This window comes from Pteropus alecto, unplaced genomic scaffold, assembly GCF_000325575.1.
Source record: "Pteropus alecto unplaced genomic scaffold, ASM32557v1 scaffold3, whole genome shotgun sequence".
Taxonomy (NCBI): domain Eukaryota; kingdom Metazoa; phylum Chordata; class Mammalia; order Chiroptera; family Pteropodidae; genus Pteropus; species Pteropus alecto.
In genome coordinates, this window is record NW_006442484.1 from 42,135,321 (window position 1) to 42,159,156 (window position 23,836).

General features: G+C 31.8%; 1 protein-coding gene across 1 annotated transcript in view; it reads right to left on the reverse strand.

The window, feature by feature from the left end:
* Positions 1-23,836, reverse strand: part of TLK1 (tousled like kinase 1) — a 123,716-nt gene that overhangs the window by 84,811 nt on the left and 15,069 nt on the right. The window lies entirely within an intron of this gene.

The following is a 23,836-nucleotide window of genomic DNA, read 5'->3' on the forward strand; positions in this document are numbered from 1 at the left end:
ACTGATTCTCAGCTGACATAAATGAGTGATTCTCAAAGGGAGCAAGGAGGGTATGATCAAAACCCAGAATCACATATGGAACATTTTCAAAAGACACTAGACCCCACCCTGACATTCCTCTCCTGAAGGTAAAGAACTACTCCTATAGACCTTATTTAACATTCTCTTCATTACCTTTAATTTTCATCTGGACAGAGGACTAGATGAGTAATGGCCATGCTTCCGTATTTGCATCTCTGTACCTGAATATGTCTTCACTGCGCACTCCTCCTTTTTCTATCTCAAAGAGATGAAGCCTTCAATTCTTGCTTTTGATCCTTTTTTTTAAGTGAGATATAATATATCTCTTAATTTTCTTCTTTATTATTTTATTTCCCCTTTCGTGAATAGACCAGAAACCCTTTCCTTGTTTTTTTACTGATACAATGCAATATAATTGACTTTTTTTCTCTCAGTAAACGTTTGTATATTCTATTTTATCTTTTATTAAATTTATTGGGGTGACATTGGTCAATAAAATTATACAGGTTTCAAGTGTACAATTCAATAATACATCACCTGTATACTGCATTGTGTGTTCACCACCCAAAGTCAAACTTCCTTCTGTCACCATATATTTGACCCCCTGGTACCCAACCTTACAAACCTCCCCCTCTCCCCTTTTTTCCTTTGGTCACCACTAAACTGTTGTCTGTGTCTATGAGTCTTTGTCTTCTTCATTTGTTCCCTTCAGTTTTATATCTTACATATGAGTAAACCATATGGTTCTCAACTCTGTGTCTTATTTTGCTTAGGATGATTATATCAAGATCCATCCATGCTGTCACAAATGACAGTATTTCATCTTTCCTTATGGCTGAGTAGTATTTCATTCTATATACGTACTACATTTTTATCCAATTATCTATTGAAGGACTCTTTGGTTGTTTATATATCTTAGCCATTGTGAATAATGCTGCAATGATCGTCAGGGTCCGTGTATCTTTACAGATGAATATTTTCATATTTTTTAGGTGGATACTTAGAGAGGGATGGCTGAGTCATATGGTAATTCTATTCTTAATTTTCTGAGAGACTTTCATACTGTTTTCCATAGTGGCTGTATCAATTTATATTCCCACCAGCACTGTATGAGGGTTCCTTGTTTCCCCACAACCTCATCAACATTTGTTATTTGTCCTGTTGATGACATCCATTCTTACAGGTATAAGGTGGTATCTCATTGTGGTTTTGACTTGCATTTCCGTAATAGCTAGTGAAGTTGAGCACCTTTTCATATGTCTGTTGGCCATTTGTATGTCTTCTTGGGATAAGTGTCTGTTCAAGTCCTCTGCCCATTTTTTAACTGGTTTGTTTTTCTGCTGTTGAGTTGTATGAATTTATATATTTTGTATTATTAGCCCCTTATCAGAGGTGTTGTTTGTAAATATCTTCTCTCATTCAGTTTGTTGCCTCTTTGTTTTGTTTCTTTGGCTGTGCAGAAGCTTTTTAGTTTGATAATAGTCCCATTTATTTATGTATTTTTGCTTTGACTTCCCTTGACTTTAAGTTCAAATTTATAAAATCCTCTCTAAAACCAGAGTCTATGAGCCTTTGTTTTCTTCTATGTTTTAACTATGTTTTCTTCTATGCAATTTATTGTTTCAGGTCTTATATTTAAGTCTTTGAGCCATTTTGAGTTAATTTTGAAGTATGGAAAGAGATAGCAGTCTAGTTTCATTCTTTTGCATGTGGCTTTCCCATTTTCCCAGCGCCATTTATTGAAGAGGCTTTCTTTCTCCATTGTATGTTTCTGATTTTTTTATCAAAAATTATTTGCCCATACATATGTGAGTTTATTTCTGGGCTCTCCATTCTGTTCCACTGGTCCATTTTTCTACCAATACCATGCTGTTTTATTGTCACTTTGTAGTTAATTTGAAGTCAGACAGTGTGATACCTCTAGGCTTATTCTTTATTCCCAGGATTGCTTTGGCTATGCAGGTTCTTTTGTGATTCCATACAAATCTGAAAATTTTTTGTTCTATTTCTTTAAAAAATGTATTTGGGATTTTGATGGGGAATGTATTAAATCTATATACTGCTTTAGGTAATATGGCCATGTTAACTATGTTGATTCTTCCAATCCATGAATGCAAAAGATGTTTTCATTTCTTTGTGTCTTCTTCAATTTCTTTTAATAATATCCTGTAGTTTTCAGTGTATAGGTCCTTCAAGTCCTTTGTTAAGTTTATTTCTAAGTATTTTATTATTTTTATTGCAATTGTAAAAGAAATTTTTTTTTAATTTCTTTTTCTGAAATTTTGTTGTTAGTGTATAAGAATACAATGGATTTTTGTACATTGACTTGGCATCCTGAAACTTTATTGTATTTGTTTATTGTTTCTAATAGCTCTTACCAGTCTTATTCAATATAGTATTGGAAGTTCTATCTAGAGCAACCAAACAAGAGAAAGAAATGAAATAAAAGGCATCCAATTGGGAATGAAGAAGTCAAATTGTCACTTTTTCCAAGACAACATGATTCGTTACATAGAAAACCCTAAAGATCTCATTCTTTCCTGCTATTCAAGGGATCTTGCATTTGCCTGAATCCCATCTCTCTTGCAGCTTTCCCTTCCTTTCCCCTTTCCACCTTCAAATACAAGTAGTTTATAATACCACTTAAGCTTGAATTCCATGTTATTAACATTATCATTTAATTCTTTCCTTAAACTGATGACTTATAACAACATCCTTCCTTAGGTCTCTGGAATCTAGTTTTTATTTTAAGTATACTACTAACAATGTACTCTCAAGTATAACTAATGCTTTCAACGTTTTTCTGATCCTGCTATTACATCAGAAATTGTGTACTATTCCTTCCTTAGAAATAAAAAAGAAAAACAAAAACAAAAACTCTCAATCCCTTGGCTTTTAAAAATATACAGTTCTATAGTTTTCAGAATTTGACTGTGTCTTTTCTGTTTCTCTTCTTGCTCTCAAGGATCAAAGATCAATCTATGGCTTTCTGTTCTCTTTTCATACTCTCTCTGAGTTTAAACTGATAATTCTCAAATGAAACACCTAGTATATGCCAAGTCATTCAAGTCTTAGGCTTTGCACTGGAAATAAAGCAGTAATAAGACAGACTGTCCTCAAAGTGCTTACAATTCACTGATATTCTGCAGTATAAAAACTATCAATTCTACCCTGGCACAAGATTATTTTGAAAATATTAAATCATACTTTAAAAATAAGTATAGAGTTGCTATAAATATTCTTGTCCAATTACTTTTGCAAATAAATGTTTCATTTTTTTAAAATAAACACCTACATGTGGCATTGATGGGTTATAGGGATGATGTATATAAACTATTTAAGAAACTGCTGAAAGTCTCCAAAATAGTTGTACTATTTAACACTCCTATATGCTTGCCAATATTTGTTCACTTTTTAAAAAATCTTTATGTTAGCAGTGTGAAGTGGTACTCAGCCTTGATTTTAATTTGCACTTCCTGGATTACTAATGATTTTTGCACCTTTTCATTAGCTTACTAGCAAGTTGTATATCTTTATCGTTGACGTTGAGAATATTTTCAAGAATGCTGCCCAATTTTTTATTAGTTTGTTATTGATATGTAGGAATTATTTATGTACTCAAGATATAAGTTCTTGTCAGATAATATATAGATGATAAATAGATAACAAAATAATTTCTAAGTCTCATTTTCCATTTTATGGTGCTTTCATAAGCAAAAGTGTTTAATTTCAGTGAAGTAAAAATTGTCTAATTTTCTACATATGGTTATTATTTTTCTATTCTAAGAAAATTTTGCATGCCTCAAAGTAAAAGAAAATATATAACATTTATAAGTTATGTTTTTCTGTTGAGGTCCATGATTCTGTTGAGGTCCAAAATTAATCCTAAATTAATATTTGTGTATGGTATGCGGTCGAGGATTTTTTTCTCATGTGCTTTTCTATTTTATCACCACCATTCATTACAGAACAAAAAGTAAAATTCTGCTTCACCAATAGTCCTGGTGACTTTGTCAAAGTCAATAATAATAATAATAATAAGATGATGATGATGATACTGGCATAAAGACAGACATATAAACCAATGAAATAAAAGAGAGAGCCCAGAAATAACCCCTCACATATATGGTTAAATGATTTTCAACAAAAGTGCCAAGACCATTCAGTAGGAAAAGGAGTCTTTTCAACAAACGTGTTGAGAAAAATAGATATTCACATGCAAAAATATTAAGTTGGGCCCTTAACACTATATATAAAAATTAACTCAAAATGGATCAAATATCTAAACATAAGACCCAAAACTATAATAAAACTCTTAGAAGAAAACATAGGAGCAAAGCTTCAGGTCATGGGATTTGGCAATGATTTCTTGGATTTTAAAACCAAAAGCACAGGCAAGAAAAGAAAAAAAAAAAATAGGTAAGTTGGATTCCATTAAAATTAAAAACTGTGCATCAAAAAACACTATCAAGAAAACAAAAAGGCAGCCCATAAGATGGAAGAAAATATGTGTGAATCATACATCTCACAAGGGATTGATATCCAGAATATATAAAGAAACCCTACAACTTGACAACAAAAAACCAAAAACCTGATTTAAAAATAGGCAAAGGACTTGAATAGACTTTTCTCCAAAAATGATGTGCAACTGCTTAATAAGTACATAAAAAGAGGCTTAATATAATTAATCATTAGGGAAAGTAAATCAAAACTACAGTGAGATACCACTTCATACCCATTAGGATGGCTATCAACAAAAAAAAAAAACCAGAAAATAAAAGTGTTAGCTAGGATGTAGAGAAATTTGAACCCTTGTGCACTGCTGAAATGTAAACTGGTGCAGCCACTGTGAAAAATGGTATGGCAGTTCCTCAAAAAATTAAACAATGAATTACCATATGATCCAGAAACTCCACTTCTGAGTATATATACCCAATAGAAGTGAAAGTAAGGACTCGAATAGATAGATATTTGTACATCCATGCTGATAGCATTATTCACAGAAGCCAAAAGCTAGAAGCAACTTAAGTGTACATCAATGAACAAATGAGTAAACAAAATGTGGGATATACATAAAATGGAGTATTATTCGGCACCTAAAATGAAGGAAATTTTGACACAGGTTGCAACACAGATTAACTTTGAAGACATTACGCTAAGTGAAATAAGCCAGACACAAAGGACTGATACGTACTGTATGATTCCAATTCTACAGTAGTCAAATTCAGAGAGACAGAAAGTAGAATGGTGACTGCTAGAGGGTGAGGGGCATGGTGGAATGGAGAGTTAGTGTTTAATAGGTAGAGTTTCACTTGGGGAAGACAAAAAAGTTCTAGAGATGAATGGTGGTAATGGGCAGTACAACAATGTGAATGTACTTAATGCTACTGAACTGAACCATACACCTAAAAAATGGCTAAAATGGTAAATTTTACATTATGTATATTTTACCTCAATTCTTAAAAATAATCTTTGAAAAGAAAAATAAACAAATTGTATTTTTTATCAAAATTTTAACTTCATTCGTTCAAAAGATATGGTTATAAAAAAATGAAAAAACAGACAATGGACTGGGAGAAATGTTTGCAACACACATATATGCTATATCCTAAGTTCACTTTTTGGCTGGGTAACTGGTTTGATGGCCCACTGCAATTTAACAGGGAAGTTGAGGACATTGGTCCCTACCTTTTTTTTTTTTAATTTTTATTTTTCATTAGAGTTGACATTCAATATTATTTCATATTAGTTTCAGGGGTACAGCAAAGTCATTAGACATTTATACAACTCACAAAGTGATCTTCTCGATTAGTCTAGTACTCATGTAGCACTATACATCGTTATTACAATATTGTTGACTATACTCCCTATGCTGTACTTCACATCCCTATGACTATCATCAGTCTCTACTTTGACCTGGATCAGCTAATAATGTGGTATTTTGTTTCTCATTTTTTTTTGTTTCTTAGATGTATTGCTTCCTCTAAGACTTCAACCCTCCCCCAAGAGGTCCTAGAAGAAGCCATATAATCAAGGCAAAAACAAACAAATAAATAAAAAAACCACAATAACCATTCAGAAAACAATTTCTAATTGAAAACCCTTACTAGGGGTCCCAACCTCACTGTAGTCCTTAACACTCTCTAAAGTTTTTATGACATTTTAAAGAGATAATATATGAAAAAGCCTCTGCTATAACACTTGGCACATAATAGATGCTTAGCAAATATTAATATACCTCTCTAAAAACCTAGCCTTCAATACTAGAGCCTTGCCTCTCAAAATGCAGTCCACTGACCAGCAGCACCTGCTATCACCTCAGACGCTTATAAGAAATGCAAAACCTTAGGTCCCACCCCAGCCCTACCAAATCAGAATTTGCATTTTAACCACACCCCCAGATAATTACTATGTGCATTCATGTTTGAAAAGCTCTGCTATAGAATAGGGGTCCACAAACATTTTCTGTAAAGGGTCAAATGCTAAGTATTTTAGTCTTTGCAGGCCAATAGCAAATCATGTAAATGTTTATGTAACAGTAGAAAAAAACTTTTTATTGAAATAATTCATATAAAATATGAAATATATAAAAACAGTATAATAGTTTATAATATGTAAGTCTGCTAATTAAAAGAAAAATTGGGGGGAGTAATACTTCACTTGAGTTTCTTATCTTATAATGCTCATTAGATTTTATGTATTTATCTTTAAAAATGTCTTTTCTGACAGATAGGTACTGCCAAATACTGATATTAATCCACAAGCACATGATTTTAATTGGGCATATTCATTACTTCAAAGGCAGTTATAGAAGTCTATTAGATTCTTCTTTTGATATTTGCCTTTCAGTATCCCATTACATTGCAGATTAATCACTTCTAATGAAAGGTTACACAGAAGTTCCTCAAGTGTACAATTAAATGCATTTCGAAATATGGAAAACTTTTTGCACTTGCATCAATGTCTGGAAAAATGTTGCTGGAACTGTAGTTTGACGTTGGAAAATTTATTCATGCAAATTCATGTGGGAATAAAGATCTCACTTTGACAGCATGAGAACTGTATAAAGCAGCTTGACGTTGTGATTCAAACATCGGTTGCCACTAAAATGACTTAAATGCAGCTAAATTTTGCATGTAAGTTAAATTCATTTAAAAACATCTTCAAGTCTGCAGAAAAAGCTAAGTTCCAGAAGCCAATTTGTATTTGATAATAGTAGTTGAGAGCCATCCTCTTGGTTTAGAAAAATTTCAATCTCAGTCCAAAGCTCAAAAAACTGCAATAAAATTTTACTACTAAGGCAGTCAAAATATTCAGCTTCTATTTCTAACAAAAATTCATGATGCTAATTAAGTCCATGAGAGCAAATGAAGTTCACCACTGACAATACTGATTCGGTAACATGATAAATTCAAATATTTTCTACAGAGCACTTGTTGATAATATGATGAATAACCAAAGGATTTGAACACCTCACATTTTTACAAGCTTTGTGAATTTGCTCAAATAAGTCTTTTTCTGTTCCACACATATTTTTACGATTAGTTGTAGCACATCTTAGCAGATTCCACTTCAGATTGTACTTAGTGTTTTCTCAACTTTAAAAATATTCTCGCCTGTAGTTATTCTACGATTATTCACAGAGACTAATTTTTTTTGCCACTTCAAACTTGACATTGACACCTTAAATAAATAACTGAGTAGCATCAATAACATCTGTCAACTCATCAAGAGATAAGGAAAACGACTCTGTATCACTTATCTTGTTTTTTAATTGACTTAAAATGTCCACGACTCTTAAATCAACAGTTTTTGTCACAAAGGTAATAGTATAAAACAAGTGTATTTTCTTTGGACACATGTCTTTGACTGATGTAATCAAACATAATTTAGTTAACTCACCATCAGTAAATGACTTCCCTTGCCGGCTAACAACAAAGGAGCCACTCAGAAACTTATTTTGGTGGCAGCCTCATTTTCGATTTTCAGTTTTAAAAAGAAATCATCACCATTTTGATTTTAAATCATTTTAAATTGACTGTTGCTTTAAGAAAATTGAGAGCTGGAAATACTATGGTTTATGTTTAGTCTAGTAATGTCAACATACAGTATTCTATCACAGCTACAGTATCACTGCATAATACTACTCCACTGTGCCTTGAAAGCATGCCACTCAAAATCCATTTTTTTCTTCTTGTTTTGACATGATGGATATGCACTGATATAAAAAAAAAAAAAGGTTTTTCCCCCCTCTTTTTCTTCTTTTTCTGAACAGTTTAGTGGTTACCAGAGGGAAGGGGGGGGAAGGAGAGAGGTGGATAAGGGCAAACGGGGTCAAATAAATGGTGATGGGAGAAAATTTAACTTTACGGGAACACAAAATGTAATATACATATGACATATTATTGAATTGTACACTTGAAACCTATATAATTTTATTAACCAATGTCACCCCAATAAATTTAATAAAAGTAAAATAAAATAAAATAAAAATTGCAGACTGGCAATACACATGACACCCAAAAAACTATCAAGTTATAAAGCAGCACTGAAATTTGTAGTAAATCCAAGGCAGTATGAAATGATGAGACTGCCATATAGGGTCTGTCACAACTACTCAGTTCTGCCATTACAATGCAAAAGCAGCTCTGTTCCAATAAAATTTTATTTATGGGCACTAAAATTTGAATCTCGCATGTCACAAAGTATTCCTCTTCCTTCATTTTTTTTTTTTGCCATGCAAAAATAGGTAGTTTGCTGACTCCTACTATAGCAAACACATTTCAAAGATTTTAATCTTTTATGAAATCATACTATCATTTCTGACAACAAAAATTTGGTTTTCAATTACAAGAGGTGAGATTTTCTAAAAAATATGCAATTTCATTACAATCCATTAATTCTTTATTATACAATAAATGTTTACACATCTGAAAAAGAATTTTTAAGCCATTAAAAAGACCATACATATTATCCTTAAAGAATATTCCATCTCAAAATACAACCATCTGTCTCCTAATTATGCTACTATTCTTACTAAACTGCTCCCTAAAATCTACTGCAAACTCAAAACTTCATCAATCACAACCTATTCTATGAAGAAAATTTTTAGAGAAACAACATAAATGAAGGCCACAATTTGACCAATGAGAAGAATTTATCACGGCCCCTTCTAATACACATTTTCTATCTCTCTCTTATATACATACTCAAAAACTCAATAAATGTTAATTATGAAAGCATGACCTCCCGAGGTGGCCAGTCTAAAAGAGAATGCATGGATTTGGACATATTATTAGTTCTGGTTAGTCAATATTACTTTATAGTTAGTTACACCGCCTTTTTAATGACAAAAAAAAAATCAATCTTTCATTATATCATTTTTTAATCACTATAAGTCTTCCTCTCCCTTGGCAGTCAAAACAAAATCTAAATATCTAGAGAGCATGTTTTCAAAAGGATATCAGTCACCAAAAAGTAAAAGAATTTCTTCACTAAGACTTTTCTAACATTAGATTCACCTGCTAAGCAATCACCTCATATTTTTATATTCGAAACTTCCCGAAGTCTGAAAATATTTTAATTGGTTTGTCTTTAATTGTACTTTTCATATCACATCTGATAAGCTGGTTTATATAAAACAAGTAAGGGCTTCATTCTTTTAATACTTTTCACATTATGGCTGATAAGGCAGAGAACTGATTAAAAACAGAAATATGATAAAGTCAGAATTTATTTCAACAAGATAAAATATTCCATTTAAATCATTAGTTTAATGCATTTGAAAATACATGAAACAAAAAGAATTCAAGAAGTCTACACTGTTAACACTCTAGAATGACTTCTAGCTCTTGCCTGTAAACATCCATTTAAACATAGTTAAAAAATAGAACATACCTATTTTCAGATACAGTACTTTGTAGCATGTATTTAGTGAACATAGTATTTTCATTGACTACAGTCCATTCTATCATTTATTCATTTGATTTCTTATTTTAAAACCAAATATTCTAATTTTTTGGCAGTTAAATGAACATGTTAAATGAGCTACCACAAAGGTAGCCCGTTATCTTTATTTCCCAATAACCTTTTCCCCCCACAAATCTAATTAAAACATTTCCTACGTTTTTTTTCTAATGACCTGAATACTGACATCTGGAAATTTAATCCATTTAGAATTTACTTGAATACATCTAGAATTTTTTCCAAAAAAAAAATGTTGTACAATTTCCCACAAATGCAACCTTTCCACATCGATTTAAAATACCTCTCTGGTTATCTATCACACTTCCATATACGCATGGGGCTTTCTGTACTTTGTTCTGTTTCAATAAACTACATATTTTGGAGCATATATACACACATTCTATCCATCTATGTACACACACAAATATATATGTATTGTACATATACATACATATACACTCACACACATATCAATTATTAAACCTAGAATATTTGAAAAGAGTAAGCATAGAAACCTGGGTTCCTGAATCTAGTCTACACTCAGTTACATAAGCCTGTGGTAAAGATAAGACAGGTCTCATCTAGAATTATTCCAAGTCAGATTAATATCTCACTCTATCTTTAAGATAGTTTTGCTGTCATCCTTACAGCAAAGGATTCAGACATACTGAGACCAAAGTATTCATAAAAGAAATATAGCTTGCACGAGAGATAAAGCATAGAGAGCCTAGTTTTTGCTTCTCTAAACTTTCATAACCTTAGAATAAGAGTAATTTAATCTCAATTTTATCCTTATAAATAAAAAGTAATGCCTGACAGCTAATTTTTCTTTCACTAAAAACAAACACATACACAGATAGGTTCAGTTGTGTAAGCATGACCAAGTTCCTTAACCTCTTCATGTTCCAGCTTCTTTATATATAAAATGTTAGAGTAATAAGTTTATATAAAGAGTTTTGAATTAAACCTGTCAGTAAGTATTCAGTAAATGTGAGCATATATGTATGCTAAAATATAAGTGCTCAATGAACAATGGCATATATAATATACATAAAAAAGCCTCCTTCCAGCTTTCTCCCTGAGGTTAGAAGTTCCCAATAGGTAGAATAGCATATACTTCAATGACTAATTTCTTTATGTTAATGTAGTAGTAATGGACTAATGACTTCCTCTAGCTTCAGGCTTATAATAATTTGCTTTTTTAAAAGTCAATCAATTTCTTTATATACATACACATACATATATACACGCAAACATATGTGTATATATATGTGTGAATATATATGCAAAGAAACACATATGTATTTTTATACTAGACTATTTTTCTACTTTAACATATAGTTTTTATTTTAAAGATAAGAAAATTAAGACACTGAGAGGCTAAGTTATATTGTCTTTTGTTAGAACTTATAACCACTCAACTAAGCATTCTTGTCTCAAAAGAACAGTCCAAAAGAAAGGTGTGTGTGTGGCAGGGGGAGCACCAGAGCACAGAGATCGTACATGCTCTAACATGTAAGAAGAAATGTTCTCCAGCAAAGCTCCAAAATAGGAATTTGATCAAACCTGACCTAGTAATTACCTTCTGCTCACTAATAGAAAGTCAATAGGTATCCTGTCCCTGACCTAAATATTAATTACTTAAGAATCTTTTTTAGTTTCATGCCTTTTCCCATTATTAATATAATACATGCTTGTTGAAGTAAACAATACAGAAATGCAAAAGTTAGAAGTCCCAATACATCTGTCTCCCAAAATCCCACTCCTCAGGGGTAACTATTTGATATACCTTAAAAAAAGACAGTGATGATTTACTGCCCCACAGTATTCCTTCTTGGTCTGTTCTTCTCTCAATAACGTAGGATGAAATAAGGGCTAAAAACAGTTTTTGTTATAGACCACTGACAGCAGGAAAATAAATCCCCAACCAGAAGGAAGCTGCATGGAAAAAATCCAAGTTGAGCACTATGTACCTATTAAAATACTACCTTAATGTATTATAACATACAAGGATAAAATATTCTAAATGTTTATACAGTGATTTCAACATAAGTATTATTTCACCAACATCAACTCTCATATCCGCAAGAGTCCTAAAACGGGTTTCTGTGGATATTTATTGTAGCAATACCGCTTCAGAGTTAAGAGCATGAGCTCTGATGCCAGATTGAGTTTAAACTCAGCTCTGCCACTTAATGACCTCTTCCTTCATCCATAAAATCCTGGTGATAACAGAGCCTACTTACCTCACTGACTGTTAAGTGAATTAAATGAGATAATACTTGTAAGGCTCTAATAGGTTCCTGGAATATACAGAGCGCCTCAATAGTTTTTACTTACTATTGAGTCCCAGGAAAAAAAAAGCAACTTGCCCCAAATCACAGGCCAAATTAACTGATAAGAGAGAAAACAACAAAACGTTAGTAGCAGATAGTAAAGCATTTCAATTTACTCACTTACTTTCAATTTATCTAGCCTAAGCCTTCGAATAAGGAAGAAAAACATAATTTTTAAATTAATAGATCTACAAATATCCAACAAAACAGACTACAACCTACTTAGGAACCCTATCTGCTCTAAATAACCACATATTTAACACAAATTATCCTGCTTGATAAAAACAGAAACAATCTTTAACCATCATTCCCAACTCGAAATTGCTGTGAAACTTTAGAGAATGCCAAAAGTTTAGGTTCCAGATTATACAAATTAGTGTATAAACCCATAAATATAATAATGTTCCTCTAGAAAGATACATTTCCAGTGATGAAATCACCCAAAAAACAATTTTTGAATTTTAGTAACAATTTCTATTACCGGCAACCTTAATAGAAATGTCAATATGTAACTTCAGATAAATATAATACAAGCTAAGGAAATCAATTTGAACAAAGTATGAGATATAATTTTTACCAGGTTGGACCTTATGAAGTTAGAGATATTTAACCATTTTAAATTTACTAAATTAGTTCATATGGTTTAACCTAATTACTCAACAACCAGAACAGCTTATGGTATGATCAGTCCCCTAATATCTTTACAAATAACTATGACTGCCATTTTCACAGAGTTCAGTGATTCAAAGAAACTGTGGGTCACATCATTCTCGTACATCTTTTATTTGTATACTAATCTCGAAGAGTGACAGGTGCAAAATCTTAATTATACCTTATAAGGTTGGCCCTCAAGTTTTCTGACTTAACATTTCTTTTCCAATGCCGATTTATTTACCTTTATAAAAAAAAGGACACGTGTTTTTATAAAAGTGACAAGAAGCAACTTCACTTCTTTTTACTCTTAACAATGAATCCAAAACTGCGAACAGTTAAGAAAAATGAAAATATGCAAAAAATTAGGGCCTAAAAACATCCCACCCATATACAGCCCTATCACTCAAAGACAATGTCAAAAAATTCAGGTTTCTCTTTTCTGTATACTTTTTTATTTAACAATTAAGATTACACTTTATAGTAGCTCCTGGCATTCAAAGATGTTTCCATGTTTACAATTTCAATCATTTGCAAAAGACCCTGAAAGTTGATGACAAAATAAAGTTATCATTTGCTGCAGTGCTGCTAAATTAGACAAACTTATACTCCAACCAACTCTCAGTTTGGATTTTTCCTTATCTGTGGTCAAATATCCAGAAACTCATCTGGTTACCCCAACTCCCCACCAAAGAAGAAATCTTGTTTTGGAAAAATATTCCCCCCGAATAAACCTAATTAATAATATGGATGATGAGAATGACAGTGCACCTCTTTATCATAAAAAAAAACACTTATATAGTAAGTTCACTGAATATTATATGTTGCTATCCTATTAATATAATGCAGTGTACATGTTTTTATAAAATTTATTTGAATTTCCTTATAAATAACAAACCTTTGTGTTAAAACTGGTGACTGTCGAAGCTGTGTAATAGGTACCTAAGGGTACATTGCAATATTCACTCTACTTCAATATTTAACTTTTTTCATAACAGTAAGTTAACATTTTATATTTCCTTACATTTTTGTGAGAAAATATGTATTTTAAAGGCATTCACAAAGTTTAGAACAAAAAGCTGTCTGGCAGCCATAACTACTGTCAAGATTCTACGCTGATGACTAATTTGTATCCTACGTTCTTCCAATTATACGATAGCAATTTCCCACATTACGTTTTCATGAACATTATTTTCATAGCTACCTAACATCCCCTTAAATGGATGTATAGAAATATATTTATTCTCCTACCATGGGTAATTCAAATGGTTTCTAATTTCTTGCTATTAAAAACAGTGCTGTAACAAACATCTTTCTACCTAAAAAGCTTTATTTGAATTTAGGACTACTTCCTTTAAAAAAAATGACCCCTAAAACATGGTAGGAAAATAGTATGTGAATATTTATTTATCTCTCCCCAGACCACCCTAGCAATCTCCATCTAGAGATAGGTAACTCTATAGAAAATTATTAACACAGCAGGCTGAGGATGCTATCTTTATAAAAGCCTGCCAGCAAAGAAATTCTCACCTCTTCCTAACTGGTAAGGGTGGCTCACAGTCCTTAGACTGTTTATGTAAACAATGTGGTATATGGTATCCCAATAGAAACCATGAGTGCAGAGTCTCTAAGTGGACTTCCCTGGACGCAGACACACTGCACACTTACTTGTTGCTGCATTTTCACTACCGGCAGAAGAATGTGTGTTCTGTGTGCCCTCTCTTGTGAGGGAGAGAGCACAGGAAGCCTACATACAGATTCCTCCAGATTCTGCCTATGCCCTTTTCCCTTATGATCTGGCTGTGTATCTTTACTATGTCACTGTGATATATCTCAACCATGAATACAACTATATGCTAAGCCTACTGGTCTCTCTAGCAAATCTCTGAATATGGGGGTGGCTGACCTTAGTTAGGGACACCTGACACAGTATCTGAAACCCATTCAGCCTGCTAGACCACTCTAAGACTAGCCGACAGGACACTTGGTCAATAGTGAGGCACCATGTTCATAGCCTTAGGCAAAAATAATAGTTACCCAGCTATTCGAGGCAAAGAAGGACCCCAGGTAAGTTAATTTCACATATTTCCTTCCCTTGCCAAGCCAGACGAATGCTTCTTAGTTCTGAAACTCCCTGGCAGATGTAGTCATTCTGAGTTTGCAGCTGTATCAATAAGCCAGCACATCTCTCACTAGAATACAAGCTCCAAAAGAACTGGAATTTGGCAGGGGTTATTTGCTCACTGAAATATCAAGGTGCCTAAAAGAATACTCAACACATAGAAGATTCTCAATAAATATTTGCTGACTGAATAAATTGTTAGTCTCAGGCATCCCCAAATTCTCAAAATGAAGAAACCCAGAATGAATAAGGAGAAAGATAAATAACATAAAAGAAAAAAACAGGAAATAATTTTGGCTAGGTACAACATAACCAATTTTATGAACTACTCACCATGTAAGCCTAAATACTATAAAGCATAACAACTCTCTAAAGTTACTCCTTAGCATACCACTTCACTACACTATATAGGTAATTCTATTTTTTTAATTCTTTTTTTTTTTTTTGCTTACATATGTAGTTCATCTTCCCAAGTTGCTGTTCATGTACTTTAAAAACAATAGCTTCTCTATTAAACTGGTTTTCAGCAAATCACAACTTCCATTTACTATACTCATTCTTGCAAAAAATTACCTTTATAAGTAAGGTAAATTAATTTATTTATTTGTACTTGTAGACACATTGCAAGAGAGGAAATAGTATTAAAAATAATATGATCAGCTAACAAATAACCTGATTTTACAATGGGCAAGGGATTTATCTGAATAAACCTTTCTCCAGAGATGATATACAAATGGTCAATATGCATGTAAAAATATATTCAACATCACTTTGAGATTCTGCTTTAACTTCTTTATCATCCATGTTTATAGCAGTATTATTCACAACAGCCGAGACATGGAAGCAAGTCAATGGATCAATGGATACACAAAATGTGGCATATACATAAAATGGATTATTATTCAGCCTTAAAAAAGGAAGAAAATTCTGACTTAATACAATATGGATGAACCTTGAGGATATTATGCTTAGGTGAAATAAGCCAGTTGAAAAAGACAAACCTGTCTGATTGCACCTACATGATGTATCTAGAATAGTCAAATTAATAGAGACAATAAAATGGTGGTTTCCAGGGCTTGAGGGCAGAAGAGAATGGGAAGCTGTTGTTTAAATGTTTCAATTTTACAAGGTGAAACAGTTCTGGAGATCAGTTATACAATAATGTGAGTATACTTAATATTACTGAACACTTAGAAATGGTCAAGACAGCAAATTTAACGTGTCTTTTACCACAATGAAAATTATATATATATGCTAAAAATTTTCAACACACAGAGCTATCAACTTTTCTCCATCTATTAAAAGAAGAGAAACATCTGTGCTCTAACTTAAAACTTGCAAAGCTATTAGGATAATTAGTTAACTAGAAGGGTTCAACTTCCTCAGGAGTAATTACTCTATACCAGAGATCGGTAGCACTGCCTATGTTTGTACTATCCATAAACTAAGAATAGTTTTTACATTTTTAAATGAAGGAATCAAAAGAAAAGTATTTCATGATAAGTAGAAATTACATAAAATTCAGATTTAAGTTTTACTGCCCATTCGTTTACATACTGCCTATGGCTATGCATGCACTATACAAGGGCAGAGAGCAGGTTCAACAGAGACCATCCGGCCCACAGTGCCTAAAATAGTTACTAACATACCCTTTATAGAAGAGTTTCCCAACTCATGCTCTATACTTAATTCCAAAATAAGGAATAGGTGTAAAACAGAAATTAAATGAAGAAAAGAAAAAGAATAAGTATAAATATAAAAATGTGACGATGATTTTTTAAAAATAAAAACCAGTCTTTAATGTGACTTTTTAGTTTATTTATACCACCAAGACATCTACACACACATAGAGACACACAAGCACATACACACATGCTTTATTTTGAACACCTGCAGTATCTGGAATAAGCCTCAATCTTAGGATAAACTTTTACTAGTTATTAAGCTCTTCAGGCATCCTTAATTTAAGATTTATACAACTACTTAATTACACAGCTTTGTCTACTCAAATAACCGGGCTAGTTATTTTCACTTTATACAAATTTAGAAAAGGTATCCTAAATAACAGTTAAAATATACAACAAACTTATTGAGAACTAATAATAATTATGTAAACTTTACATCACTTTTATAATTTTCTTGCTAAAATCATGCTTACCAGGGTAGGTGTGAGGACTGTAATTTATCATGTTAACATTCAAAGATAACTAGCCACACATCTATGTTTTAGCCAGTAACTTACTGAAAATTTAAGGAAAAACATTAAATCTTAAGAAATTGAAAACAATTTCTTAGGCACTATTTATTTTGGTTTTAGTAAGTAAATAACTACTATCAAGTGATCCTAGCAAGGTTGCTACCATATAACAGTATACTGATCTGAAAAATCTCTATTTCAAAACTTCAAATTTCAGATGCCAGTATTTTGAGAACATGCTGAAATAATTTGTTCCTACTTAAAATCCTGATCATTTTTTCCTTCTGTTGTTCCCTAATGTAGAAGTAAATTAGACAGTACAAATGCAAGTAATTTTAACATAAGAACTATCACAGTCCTTATAGTTGGTAAATATTGTAAATGTAAGGTATGGCAGTAAGCTGTGCTAATTGGTCCATGGTATCCAAGATGTGACCTCAGTTAAGGAACTTTGCTCCCTCCTAAAAAACACTTATCTAAATAATTCCATGATCAAGCAATTAAAAATGTCATCCTTTGCAATAGGATTTCAACAGTAATTCTTCTTGATAATCAAATATATGCAAGTAAAATAACTTGGAATAACCACACCTGTTTAACGAGCCAAACACTTTTTAAACATGCTACTATTAGAGAGGTGATATTTTCATTAAACTGGTTCATATATGTATTGCTGGAGACACTTTAAACAGGTACAATACAGCAAGATGCAGAAATAACAATTTTTAACTAATTTAAGTTGAAACAACTAGAAAATTGCCAAAGGCATAGTTTTCAACAGTAAACTATTGTTCAAAAGGCAATAATTTAAAAGAAGCAAACCAACAAAATAAAGACGTGTCACATTTTTACCCATATTGGAAAGAACCAAGAAAAGAGAACAGAGAAAATATCTAAACCTTTAAGAAATAGTATTTATGTCCATCAACAAAATGGATCCCGGCTATTAAATTATGAAAGGTACAAATACTAACTATAACCTTAGAATTAACCCCTGAATAAGACACAACTCCATTATGACTATAACTCATTAGCAAATAGTCTCCTCTAGAATCAAAAGGTGTATTTGAGTGGTAGGATTATGTGTCATAGATGCTATTTCAGAATTTTATCAATATATTGTCCATTCATAATAGAAAAAAGTAGCCCCAACTATATTCACTCAACTATACATTCATTATCACTATCTTTGATAATTAACAAATTTAGCCAATAACTACATTTGTCTGAGAAATGTCTGAGAAATTTCCAAAAGCCAAGAAGGCTACAGGCTGTTTCTGAGATTAAAACAGAGTGGCACGTTAAATTATTCTAAGCCAGAAATATTATATACAAACGTAAAGTTGCAAATTCTTATAAATGACCAACATGATTCGTTATACTTCCTCAGGGTCATGCTCACTGCAATCAGCTTTATTATAATTACTTCATGAAGGAAGAGCTGCTAAAAACAAACAAAAAACATTGTAATGCTCTAAAGATTTTATTTGAACTCAAATGTCCAAATGTAATTACAGTGGTACTACTTAGTTGCAAAAAAAAAAAAAAAAAGCTTTAAAAATTACAGTAATCATCAAAGCATTAAAGGCAAAGATATTTCTGCTTCAATTTAAACCTGCAACTCCAGATGGCTAAGTGCTCCACAAATTGGCTCTATTCACTCTGTACATAACCAATTGGCAATTTAAACAAAAGAAAGAAAAGGAGGGCGAGAAGAAAGAAAGAAGGGAGTGTGGAGAGGAAGAGAAAAGATTCAAACTCAACCCAAATTTCCAAAACAATTAAAATATTAAAAATAAAAGCAAACAAAAACTTTCTACTTCCTGTAATGAAGATTAGGTAAATCAGACCAACCTTCTGGATGAAGAAACTTAAAAAGTGGAATTAAATTTCAAAAAGAAAAGTCTGCTTATAGGTATGAGGCAGTGTAAAATCATGGGGCCAAAATTCAGGAAAAGAAGAAATTCCAGAGAGATGGGTCAGGTATATGAATGAAGCTTCCCTGTCCCTTAGAGGCGTCTACTAATTCCAGAACTAGGGATTGAGAGGCTGAGAAGCTAAGCAAAACTCTGGCAGCATCACTGGACTAGCAGGACAAAAAATGTAATCCAGACCCCCCCAAACTTTGGATTGGAATCCCAATCTTAGAGCAAGAATGAATAGGATTAAAGCCCAGCTTCTAATCTCAATCCTTAAAAGTGGATCAAGAAAATCTGAGATTTATACAGTGCTCTTATATTTCTGCCAAAATTAAGTGCGTGCATGCATGTGCGCACGCACACACACACACACACACACACAGAAACACAAGAAAATATCAAGACTGAAAAGCAAATGAAACACAGAACAAGACCCAAAGGGATCCAGATAATGAAGTTATTAGACACAAAGTTTCAAACTATACTGAACAGTAAGATTGAGAACTTTGGCAGAGAACCTGAAACTAAAAAGGTATCAAATTGATTTCTAGAACTAAAAGAACCTAAAGAATTCAGTAGATGAGTTTGATGCATATTAAACATAGCTTGAGAGAATTAATGAAATAGAAGATAGCTCAGAAAAACATATTTTTAAAAACATACTCAGTAGAATAAAAAGATGAATGTACAAAGAAGGGCATAAGAAACATAGGACATACAGTAAGAATGTCTAATGGGTGCATAACTGGAGTCCTAGAAGGAGAGAAGGCAACAGGACAGGAACACATTTAAAGTGGTATGGGCTGAGAATATCCTAAAATTTATGAAAGCCCTCAATAGTTCTGTCCAACAAAACTTCCTGCAATGATGAAAATGTTCTTTCTCCATCTGCTGTGACAACATGGAAGCCCATAACTACATGTGGCTACCTATAACTTGAAATGTGAGGAACAGAATTTTTAAAAAACAGCCACATATAGCTAGTGACACTGGATGGTGCAGACCCAAGTCATATATTCAAGAAATCCTACACACACCAAGTAGGACAAAAGGAAAATATACCTAGACACATCATAGTAAATAAAACTGCTTGAAAACCAAAAATAAACTCCCAAAACCTAAAAAGCAACCAGAGGGTACAAGATAGATTGCCATCAAACGAATAACAATAAGACTGATAAATGACAGAAACAATAGAAACCAGGTTTCAATGAGATAACATGCAACACGCTGAGTGAAAATAGCTACCTACATAGATTCCAATGTCTAGCCAAGAAAATTCTTCAAGAATAAAGATGGAAAAAAGACGTTATCAGACAAGCATTAACAGAAAATTTCTCACCAGATAGGCCCAAATTAAATACTATGTAATTAAAATAGTAATTTAATTAAAATAGTACTTAATAAAAATATTAAAGAGTATTCTTAGGGCAGACAAAAATCAACTCGGCTTTTTAAAAAAAAATAACATAGGTAAATATAAATCCAATATTACTGTATAAAACACTAATAATATCTTGTAGGTGGTTAAAAAATGTATAAAGAACTAAATTATGCAGTAATAGCGATAATTCTAAAGTTGTTGCATTAACCAGTCAGAGGAAAAAGGATTGACATATTACATGTCAACAAGTCAAGGAAGTCTATTTTAATTTTTAGGATAAGCACTTTAAAAAAATACCTAATAGAAGGCAGAAAAGGAGAAAAAAGAAAATTCAAACAGGATAAATAAAAATAATTAGGAATTTCAACTTAAACCCAAACACATCGGTAAGTATATTAAATATAAATCTACTAAATATTCCAATTAAGACACAAACATGGTCAAACTAGTTTTTTTAAAGAACATATACTACTTACAAGACACAGCTAAACTACAAATAAAAGTTCAAAGTAAAAGAATGGAAAAAGATATACCATGCAAACACTTAGCAACTGAAAGCTAGTGTTGTCTGTCTTAACACTAAACTACACCATAAGAAAAAATGCATTACTAGAGATAAAAGAGGTATATTTCGTGATTATAAAAAGTTTAACAGGTAGAAACAAAAAATTCTTAATTTGTAAGCACTTATATTTGAAATGTATAATAAAATACAAAATGCATGGATGGATCTTGAAATAATAATACTAAGGGAAATAAGCCAGACAGAAAAGGTTAACAATCACATGATATCACTTATACATGGGACATAAACTTAAAAGACACAAATGAACAGGACAAACAAATAGAGACTCAATGACATGGACAACAGACTAGTGGTTACCAGGGGGAAGAGGAAAGGGAAAAAGGGGGAAAAAAGTAAAAAAATAAATTGTTAAAAATTAAAAAAATAAAAAATAATAATAAATTAAATAAATAAAATATACGTAGTTAGGAAAAAAACACACAAAATGACAGAACCTATACAGAGAAACAGACAAATTTATAATCATTTCACAACATTTAACATTTTAACAACTCTTTCTCTGAATAACAAAAAAAGTAATGATAACAATTGTAAAAAGAAACAAACTTGATATAACTGATATATGTATTATACCACAGGTAACAACTGTAGCCTACAAATTTTTTGTCATACACAAGGAATATTTACCAAGAAAGGCAAGACTACACACAGCTACTGATAACTTGAAATGTGAGGAAGTGAATTTTAACTTTTTAAATGGTAATTAAATAGCCATGATAATTGAATCTATCAAATTTAAAAGAACTGAAATCTTATAAATTTAGTTCTTATTATGGTGGAGCTAAGTTAGAAATCAGTAACAAAAAACCTTTTAGAAAAATCTTATGTTTAAAAATTAAGCAATATACTTCTGAACAATCCATGGATCAAAGAGAAATCATGAAAATTATAGAATCTTTTGAACTGAAATATGTACACACACACACACAAATATATACATGGACATACACACATATATCAAAATCTAAAGGGGGGAGAAAATTATACACTTTAAAATGGTTAATTTTATATTATGTGAACTTCACCTCAATTTTTTTAAAGTAAAAAAATTTTGAGAAAGGAAGCCAAACCCATGTTTAGGGAACTTTATAACCTCAAATACATGTTAGGCAGAAGGTGGGGGAGTGAAAATCTAAAGCTAAGTATTTGTCAACAAAAACGTAGAAAAAGGACAGCAAATTAAACTCAAGAAAAATCAAAAAACAAAAATCTGAACAAAAATTAATCTAATGAAAAACAAACATAAAACAGAAAGAATGAACAAAACTAAAATTGGTTCCATGAAAAAACTAATATATGGTAAGATGGCTCAAAAAAAAAAAAAGACAAGACACAGATAGCGACTATCTGGAATGAAAAAGAGAATCACCAGACACAGATTACAAGGGAATATTATTTACAATTTTATATAGACACATTTGAAAATTTTAGATAATGAAGGAATTCCCAGAAAACACAATTTACCAAAACTGATATGAAAACTGAAACTCTAAAGAGTACTATGACATTATAGAAATTGAAGCCATTACTTAAAACTTCTCTATACAGAAAATTCCAGGCCATAAAGCTGCTTTAGTGAATTCTACCAAATATTTAAAGAAGCTGTAACAATTCTTTTACATAAATTATTATTTAAGATAATGGTAAAAGAAAATGTACTTCCCAACTCATTTTTACAAAGCCAGTATTACTCCGAAATAAAACTTGCCAAAAACATTATGAAAAAAGGGAAAGTTATAGACCTGTCTCATTCATGAACGTAGGTGTAAAAATACTAAATGAAAGATCAACTAATTTGTATAAAAAAATAACGGTTCACGATTAAATTGGGTTTAGTCCAGGAACATAAGGTTAGTTTAATACTTAAAGAGCAATAAAACAATTCACCACTTAAAAAAACAATCTGGAGAAAAGTTAAATAATTATCTAAGTAGATGAAAGAGCAATTGATAAAATTCAACATTCATTGATGAGTTAAATAAAAATAATAATTAGTAATAGAAAGGAATTTCCTTGATCTGAGAAAGAATAGATCCAAAACGCCTATATACTAAATTATGAAATACCAAAAAGTTCTCCCTCTACTTCTAAAATAAGTAATAACAAAAGGCTTCTTATTATGCATAACCAATCTATTCAACACTGTACTGGAAGTCACAGGCACTACAATTAGGCTAGAAAAACAAAAATATAGGATTGGAAAAGATGAAATAAAATTATCATTCATACAGGCCCTGTGTTTACAGATAAAGAATGTAGTTGAGATAAATTATCAGAATTATAAGCAAGGCTACTGGTTACCAAGTCAATATGTAAATATTAACTCCATTTCTATGTATAAGCAATAAATAGAAAATAAAAGTTACAAAAGGTGCTACTTATAACACCAAAAAATAAAACCGATAAGTGTAACAATAACAGTGCAAGATTATTAGAGAAAACTAAAATATTGAAATGATAAAGGGAATACATGGATTAGAACACTCATTATGTAAATACATTCAGCTTAATCTTAATCAAACCTTAACAGATTGGTTTGTTGGGTTTTTGTTTAAAGAACTTAGCCAAAAATAGCCAAGGCAATCTTGAGGAAAATCAATAAGTATGTATTAATTTTCTATTGCTGTCCTAACAAGTTACCACAAACTTGGCAG